The sequence below is a fragment of the Antechinus flavipes genome, chromosome 6 (assembly GCF_016432865.1).
Source record: "Antechinus flavipes isolate AdamAnt ecotype Samford, QLD, Australia chromosome 6, AdamAnt_v2, whole genome shotgun sequence".
Taxonomy (NCBI): domain Eukaryota; kingdom Metazoa; phylum Chordata; class Mammalia; order Dasyuromorphia; family Dasyuridae; genus Antechinus; species Antechinus flavipes.
Window position 1 is genome coordinate 175728188 of NC_067403.1, and position 9265 is coordinate 175737452.

Sequence of the window (9265 nt, forward strand, 5' to 3'; positions counted from 1 at the left end):
AGAATGGATTAAAAGCCAGAATCCTACAATATGTTGTTTACAGGAAACACACCTGAAGCGGGGAGATACATGCAGGTTAAAGGTAAAAGGTTGGAGCAAAATCTACTATGCTTCAGGTGAAGTCAAAAAAGCAGGGGTAGCCATCCTGATCTCAGATCAAGCTAAAGCAAAAATTGACCTAATTAAAAGAGATAAGGAAGGACACTATATCTTGCTAAAGGGTAGCATGGATAATGAAGCACTATCTATATTAAACATATATGCACCAAGTGGGGTAGCATCTAAATTCTTAAAAGAGAAACTAAGAGAGCTGCAAGAAGAAATAGACAGTAAAACTATAATAGTGGGAGATCTTAACCTTGCACTCTCAGAATTAGATAAATCAAACCAGAAAATAAATAAGAAAGAAGTCAAAGAGGTAAACAGAATACTAGAAAAGCTAGATATGATAGATCTCTGGAGAAAATGTAATGGAGACAGAAAGGAATACACTTTCTTTTCAGCAGTTCATGGAACCTATACAAAAATTGACCATATATTAGGACATAAAAACCTCAAACTCAAATGTAGTAAGGCAGAAATAGTAAATGCATCCTTTTCAGACCACGATGCAATGAAAATTACATTCAACAAAAAAGCAGGGGGAAGTAGACCAAAAAATAATTGGAAACTAAATAATCTCATACTAAAGAATGATTGGGTAAAACAGCAAATCATAGACATAATTAATAACTTCACCCAAGAAAACGATAATAATGAGACATCATACCAAAATGTATGGGATGCAGCCAAAGCGGTAATAAGGGGAAATTTCATATCTCTAGAGGCCTATTTGTATAAAATAGAGAAAGAGAAGGTCAATGAATTGGGTTTGCAATTAAAAATGCTAGAAAAGGAACAAATTAAAAACCCCCAGTCAAACACTAAACTTGAAATTCTAAAAGTAAAAGGTGAGATCAATAAAATTGAAAGTAAAAAAACTATTGAATTGATTAATAAAACTAAGAGTTGGTTCTATGAAAAAACCAACAAAATAGACAAACCCTTAGTAAATCTGATTAAAAAAAGGAAAGAGGAAAATCAAATTGTTAGTCTTAAAAATGAAAAGGGAGAACTCACCACTAACGAAGAGGAAATTAGAGCAATAATTAGGAGTTACTTTGCCCAACTTTATGCCAATAAATTCGACAACTTAAATGAAATAGAAAAATACCTCCAAAAATACAGCTTGCCCAAACTAACAGAGGAAGAAGTAAATATCCTAAACAGTCCCATCTCAGAAAAAGAAATAGAACAAACTATCAATCAACTCCCTAAGAAAAAATCCCCAGGACCAGATGGATTTACATGTGAATTCTACCAAACATTTAAAGAACAATTAACTCCAATGTTATATAAACTATTTGAAAAAATAGGGATTGAAGGAGTCCTACCAAACTCCTTTTATGACACAGATATGGTACTGATACCTAAACCAGGTAGGCTGAAAACAGAGAAAGAAAATTATAGACCAATCTCCCTAATGAATATTGATGCTAAAATCTTAAATAAAATATTAGCAAAAAGATTACAGAAAATTGTCACCAGGATAATACACTATGACCAAGTAGGATTTATACCAGGAATGCAGGGCTGGTTCAATATTAGGAAAACTATTAGCATAATTGACTATATCAATAACCAAACAAACAAAAACCACATGATCATCTCAATAGATGCAGAAAAAGCATTTGATAAAATCCAACATCCATTCCTAATAAAAACACTTGAGAGCATAGGAATAAATGGACTTTTCCTTAAAATAGTCAGGAGCATATATTTAAAACCATCAGTAAGCATCATATGCAATGGGGAAAAACTGGAACCTTTCCCAGTAAGATCTGGAGTGAAGCAAGGTTGCCCACTATCACCATTATTATTTAATATCGTATTAGAAACACTAGCCTCGGCAATAAGAGTCGAGAAAGATATAAAAGGAATTAGAGTAGGCAATGAGGAAACCAAACTATCACTCTTTGCAGATGATATGATGGTATACCTAGAGAACCCCAGAGATTCTACCAAAAAGCTATTGGAAATAATTCATAATTTTAGCAAAGTAGATGGCTACAAAATAAATCCCCATAAATCCTCAGCATTTTTATACATCACCAACAAAACCCAACAGCAAGAGATACAAAGAGAAATTCCATTCAGAATAACTGTTGATACCATAAAATATTTGGGAATCTATCTACCAAAGGAAAGTCAGGAATTATATGAGCAAAATTATTAAAAAGTCTCCACACAAATAAAGTCAGACTTAAATAATTGGAAAAATATTAAGTGCTCTTGGATCGGCCGAGCGAACATAATAAAGATGACAATACTCCCTAAACTAATCTATTTATTTAGTGCTATACCAATCAGACTTCCAAGAAAATATTTTATTGATCTAGAAAAAATAACAACAAAATTCATATGGAACAATAAAAAGTCGAGAATCTCAAGGGAATTAATGAAAAAAAAATCAAATGAAGGTGGCCTAGCTGTACCTGATCTAAAATTATATTATAACGCAGCAGTCACCAAAACCATTTGGTATTGGCTAAGAAATAGATTAGTGGATCAGTGGAAAAGGCTAGGCTCACAAGACAGAATAGTCAACTATAGCAATCTAGTGTTTGACAAACCCAAAGCCCCTAACTTCTGGGAAAAGAATTCATTATTTGATAAAAACTGCTGGGATAATTGGAAATTAGTATGGCAGAAATTAGGCATGGACCCACACTTAACACCATATACCAAGATAAGATCAAAATGGGTCTATGACCTAGGCATAAAGAACGAGATTATAAATAAATTAGAGGAACATAGAATAGTTTATCTCTCAGACTTGTGGAGGAGAAAGAAATTTGTGACCAAAGATGAACTAGAGACCATTACCGATCACAGAATAGAAATTTTCGATTACATCAAATTAAAAAGTCTTTGTACAAATAAAACTAATGCAAACAAAATTAGAAGGGAAGCAACAAACTGGGAAAACATTTTCACAGTTAAAGGTTCTGATAAAGGCCTCATTTCCAAAATATATAGAGAACTGACTCAAATTTATAAGAAATCAAGCCATTCTCCAATTGATAAATGGTCAAAGGATATGAACAGACAATTTTCAGAGGATGAGATTGAAACTATTACCACTCATATGAAAGAGTGTTCCAAATCATTATTGATCAGAGAAATGCAAATTAAGACAACTCTGAGATACCACTACACACCTGTCAGATTGGCTAAGATGACAGGAAAAAATAATGATGAATGTTGGAGGGGATGCGGGAAAACTGGGACACTAATGCATTGTTGGTGGAGTTGTGAACGAATCCAACCATTCTGGAGAGCAATCTGGAATTATGCCCAAAAAATTATCAAAATGTGCATATCCTTTGATCCAGCAGTGTTTCTATTGGGCTTATATCCCAAAGAAATACTAAAGAAGGGAAAGGGACCTGTATGTGCCAAAATGTTTGTAGCAGCCCTGTTTGTAGTGGCTAGAAACTGGAAAATGAATGGATGCCCATCAATTGGAGAATGGCTGGGTAAATTGTGGTATATGAATGTTATGGAATATTATTGTTCTGTAAGAAATGACCAGCAGGATGAATACAGAGAGGCTTGGAGAGACCTACATGAACTGATGCTAAGTAAAATGAGCAGAACCAGGAGATCATTATACACTTCGACAACGATATTGTATGAGGACATATTTTGATGGAAGTGGATTTCTTTGACAAAGAGACCTGAGTTTCAATTGATAAATGACGGACAAAAGCAGTACACCCAAAGAAAGAACACTGGGAAACGAATGTGAACTATCTGCATTTTTGTTTTTCTTCCCGGATTATTTATACCTTCTGAATCCAATTCTCCCTACGCAACAAGAGAACTGTTCGGTTCTGCAAACATATATTGTATCCAGGATATACTGCAACATATCCAACATATAAAGGACTGCTTGCCATCTAGGGGAGGGGGTGGAGGGAGGGAGGGGGAAAAAAAATCGGAACAGAAATGAGTGTAAATATAATGTAATTATTAAATAAAAAAATTTAATAAAAAAAAGTATATGTTAAATACAAAAAAAAAAAAAAAAAAAAAAAAAGAACATATAGGTCCCTTTCCCTTCTTTAATATGTATTCGGGATTTAAGCCCAGTAGTAACACTAAGGGATCAAAGGATATGCACAGTTTGACAGCTTCTTTAGTACAGTTCCAAATTGCTCTCCAGAATGGGTGGATCTGTTCACAACTCCACCAACAATGTTGCCCCACATTCCCTCATTATCTTTTCCTGTCATTTTAGTCAATTTGAGAGGTATGTCCTGGTGTCTCACAGTTGTCTTAATTTATATTTCTCTGATCAGTAATGATTTGGAACACCTTTTCATATGGGTAGTAATAGGTTTCAATTTCATCATCTGAAAATTGTCTGTTCATATCCTTTGACCATTTATCAATTGGAGAATGGCTTGATTTCTAATAAATTTGAGTCAATTCTCTATATATTTTGGAAATGAGGCCTTTTTCAGAACCTTTAACTGTAAAGATGTTTTCCCAGTTTATTGCTTCACTTTTAATCTGTCTGCATTAGTTTTGTTTGTACAAAAGCTTTTAAACTTGATATAATCAAAATTTTCTATTTTGTGATTAATAATGATTTCCAGTTCTTTTTTGGTCATGAATTCCTTCCTCCTCCACAGGTCTGAGAAATAAACTATCCTATGTTCTTTTAATTTATTTACAATGTCATTCTTTATGCCTAGATCATGAACCCATTTTGATCTTATCTTGGTGTATGGTGTTAAATGTGGGTCAATGCCTGGTTTCTGCCATACTAATTTCCAATTTCCCCAGCAGTTTTTGTCAAATAGTGAATTCTTATCCCAAAAGTTGGGGTCTTTGGGTTTGTCAAACACTAGATTACTATAGTTATTGACTATTTTGTCCTATGAACCTAACCTATTCCATTGATCAATGAGTCTATTTCTTAGCCAATACCAAATGGTTTTGGTGACCGCTGCTTTATAATATAGTTTTATTCCTCAGTTAGGCCACCTTCATTTGATTATTTTTTTGATTAATTCCCTTGACATTCTTGACCTTTTGCTTTTCCATATGAACTTTGTTATTATTTTTTCTAGGTTATTAAAATAGTTTTTTGGGGAGTCTGATTAGTATAGTGCTAAATAAATAGATTAGTTTAGGTAGTATTGTCATCTTTATTATACTCACTCGGCATATCCAAGAGCACTTAATGTTTTTCCATTTATTTAGATATGACTTTATTGTGTGTAAAGTGTTTTATAGTTTTGCTCATGTAGTTCCTGACTTTCCTTTGGCAGATAGATTCACAAATATTTTATACTTTCAACAGTTTAAAAATCCTTATTTTCAAACCACTTAATGAGATAATATACACTTACCTGTAAAGGACCATGCCTAAGTGCATTGTAAGGGGCAAGTCAATTCTCTGAGAGCTTCTATAGCTGTGAACATCTGAAGGAGTTGTAAAGCAGCCTTTACTGACAGAGTTGTTGCTTGTGGGCTGGAAAAATAAATTGAAGGTTGAGGAAAGAGGAGAGGTCAGACAACGCAACAACTTCTTAATAGGGAGGTCAGAGAACAGCATATAAAAGCATTTCCCTTCTCAATGATAGGAAGAATGGAAAGAAAGAGAGTAGTCTCCTTATATCATCATCATCCACTCACGATTCCAGGTACTTGTGTCTGGATTCTGGAAACCACAAGAGCAGCAGATAACACTTGCCCAAAAGAAGAATTGACATTAATTAAAATGATGTGTTACTTATAATCAGAAATGCTATTAAGTCAGTTAGATGGTGCAATGAGTAGAGCACTAGACCTAGAACCAGGATGATTCTTTGTGAGTTTAAATTCAGCTATAGACACTGACTAGCTGTGTCTTATTTAACCCTTTATAACACAGTTTCCTTATGTATAAAATGGCAAACTACTCCAATATTATCACTAAGAAAACCCCCAGTGGAGTCACAGTCAGACATAACGGAAAAACATCCCAACAACAAAATTAAACCAATAGGTGGAACAATTTCTGGACCTTGAGGCAGAAAGGCCTGAATTGGTATCCTGCCTCCAACTCTTTTTGCAGTGTGACTCTGGGAAAGTTGTTAGTTTCCTTTCAGCCTCAGTTTCCTCACTTGTAAAATTGAGATAAAAATAGCACCCACTTTAAAAGTTTTTCTTTTTTTTTTTTGTTTTTCCCAATTAAATGAGATCATCTACGTAAAGCACTTTGCACATGAATTGCTACATAAATGTTGACTATTATGTTTAATGACCTATTGCTAATTATATAAATGATGAGTTTATTTATCACCCAGTACATATTATATTCATTATATATTATTATACTACTAATTATGTTTCTTTTTTCTTCCCTCTTTCCTTCCTTTTTCTGTCATTCAATTTGTTCTTTGTTTTTTTCTTCCTTTCTTTTTGTTACTAGCTGATTGCATTTTGTTTCCCTTTTTAATATATAAAGGGCAAAGACCCTGTTATTCTCTTTCTTTGTATATACAGTACTTTCTTTGTGGAAGTCTCTTTGTCTCTTCCTCCTAGAATCTTCATGGCTTTCAAGATAATATTGAGTATAACATTATGCACAAAGAGTTTTCAAATACCTCACTCCTTCATCTAATAGTGCTCTCTATTACCACATGGTGTTTAACTATCTTGTACTTAAGAGGCAGTTAGATGGGCAATAGATAAAAGTGTTGACCCTACAGTCAGGACAAACTGAGCTCAAATTTAATGTTAGATACTATGACCCTGAGGAAATCAATTAATCCTGATTGCTTCAATTTACTTATAATATGAGCTAGAGACTGGCAAACCACTCAAGTATCTTTGCCATGAAAACCCTACATGAGATCATGAAGAGCCAGATACGACTGAACAACTACAGTAGTAAATACTTAATATATACTTTATTATTGATTAATATGAACATGATCTGCTATGTAATCTAGATTTGAAGAGAAGAGATTTCAAAGAATTCAGAGAATGATGAAGTAGAATCTCACAGCCTAATATCATTGGATATTGGGGTAAGCATCTTTAGGAATTCAGTTCTGAAAAAAAAAATTGAAAGAAACAGTTCCATGGGGCAGAAATTGTGTGGAATTTCTTGAAACCAATATGGATGCACAGGAAAAAAGAGTTTTAAAAGATAAATTCTAAACATGAAAATCAGGGTAGTTAATGAAATGTGAAGTGTGGAACAACATTAAATACTTAACTTTGGAAGTGTTAAAGTTTTCTTGTTTGCTAAGAATATGAAGGACAGCATCAAGAAGTTCTGGAAAGTTTCAGGTATATTGAGAGAAAGAGGAGGGTCTAAAAAGGGGGTAGGATAAATTAGTGGATGGAAGGGCCATTAATAAAACAAGTGAAACACAAGGTAAAGTTACTTAATTATTATTTATTTTCTCTAACAAGGAAAATAATATTTGTATTGGAAAGAACAAAACATAGATAGCTAAAAAAGTTTTATTAAGTGAGTAAGTTTGTCTAGATAACATCTAAAATCCTTTCCAACTCTAAATCTATGATCTTTTCATTTTATGTATGAAAATCAAAAGAACTTGGAAGATAGGAGCATGTACAGTAATCATCCTTAATTAATGTATGCTACCAGATCCACTTATATGCTATAGTATTTACAATTCCAGAGCATGAAGACAAGTCAACAACCATTTGTTAAATAGCTGCTATGTCCCAGCCTCTAAGATAAATTCTAGGGATAGGCAAAAAGGAAAAAGTACCTGCCCTGAAAAAGCTGACAAATTAATGGAAGAGAAAGCATATAAACACCTATGTTCATTGAAAATAATCACAGAGAAAAAGGAAGTAAAGAGCACTAGCATTAAGGATGTAAAGGATGAAACTCTGAATAGGTGCACTGGAATCAGACAACCAAGCACTTAAGGCTAATTATCTATTGGACAATAACTCTATTAGCATGTTTGGAATTTCTCTTCTCACAGTTAATGTTAGCTCAATGCTTGGGGTTAAGAGATTTGTAAGGAGGGATTAGAGGGTGAGTGAGACAAGTCAGAGTCACTTTGGAGGAGGACAACAAGAAGGGAGGTTGGTGGAGAGTTTGTGGCAGTTTCATCCATCCCCTTCACTTCTCCCCCTAAAAACCAAGGACTTTTGCTTATCCTGACTCCGGCTGATTCTGAGGCCTCCAGGGAGCTAACCTGGACTTCACAAAGGGGATAACTGAAAAGGGGAAAACTGAAAACTTTTTAAATAGAAGATAGAATTTTAGCTGAGACTTTAAGGAAGCCAGGAGACAAAGAATAGTTTCTTTAATGACAAAATTCATTTTGTTGTTGTTAATGTTGTTAAGGCAATTGGGGTTAAATGATTTACCCAGAGTCACATGGCCAGGAAGTATTAAATCTCTGAGGCAAGATTCAAACTGAGGTCCTCCTGACTTCAGGGCTGGTATTCTATCCACTGCGCCACCTAGCTACCCCAACAAAGTTCCTTTTTAAAGGAATATCAAAGATCCATGCCTTCAACTTATTGTTCCTTATTAGATATTGGTAGATATTATTTATTTACACTATACTGTTTCACATATCATTGGTCCCTTTTGAGAATTAAGAACAAATAACATATAATAGGTATTAAAATGAGTATTAAGATGAATTTTATTTACTTAAACATGTTAACATATATGACAAACATATGCAGATGTTTATATAAAATATAAATATATGTATATATACATCTATGTGTGTATTATACTTTATCCATATATGTATATATGAATTCATATACTCACATATGTATATATCACACACACACATACACACATACGATATCCTCTTTTGCTGACCTGTCAATTCTGAGGCTAGTTTGAAGAGAATGATGTCTCAAATGTAACCCTTATCAGTAGGATAAGTCTTCTGGCACCTTTCATGGGGCCTCCTTTTACCACTAAGCCCAGATTTGTTGTTTTCCTTGAGACAGCTATCGAAACTGCAAGCCTAGGTAAACAAAATTGACTCTTAGTTTTGGACAGCTGTGGTTGGCAATTTGAGAGTTAGGGAACCCCCAAAGGGAACAAGTCTGTCAGAATCATTTTCTTCTCAGATTCCCTGATGACATTTTTGTCAGGTTTCTGGAAAAAAACTATCCCAGGCAGATGTTAGATGCTAAACAGGAACCTTCA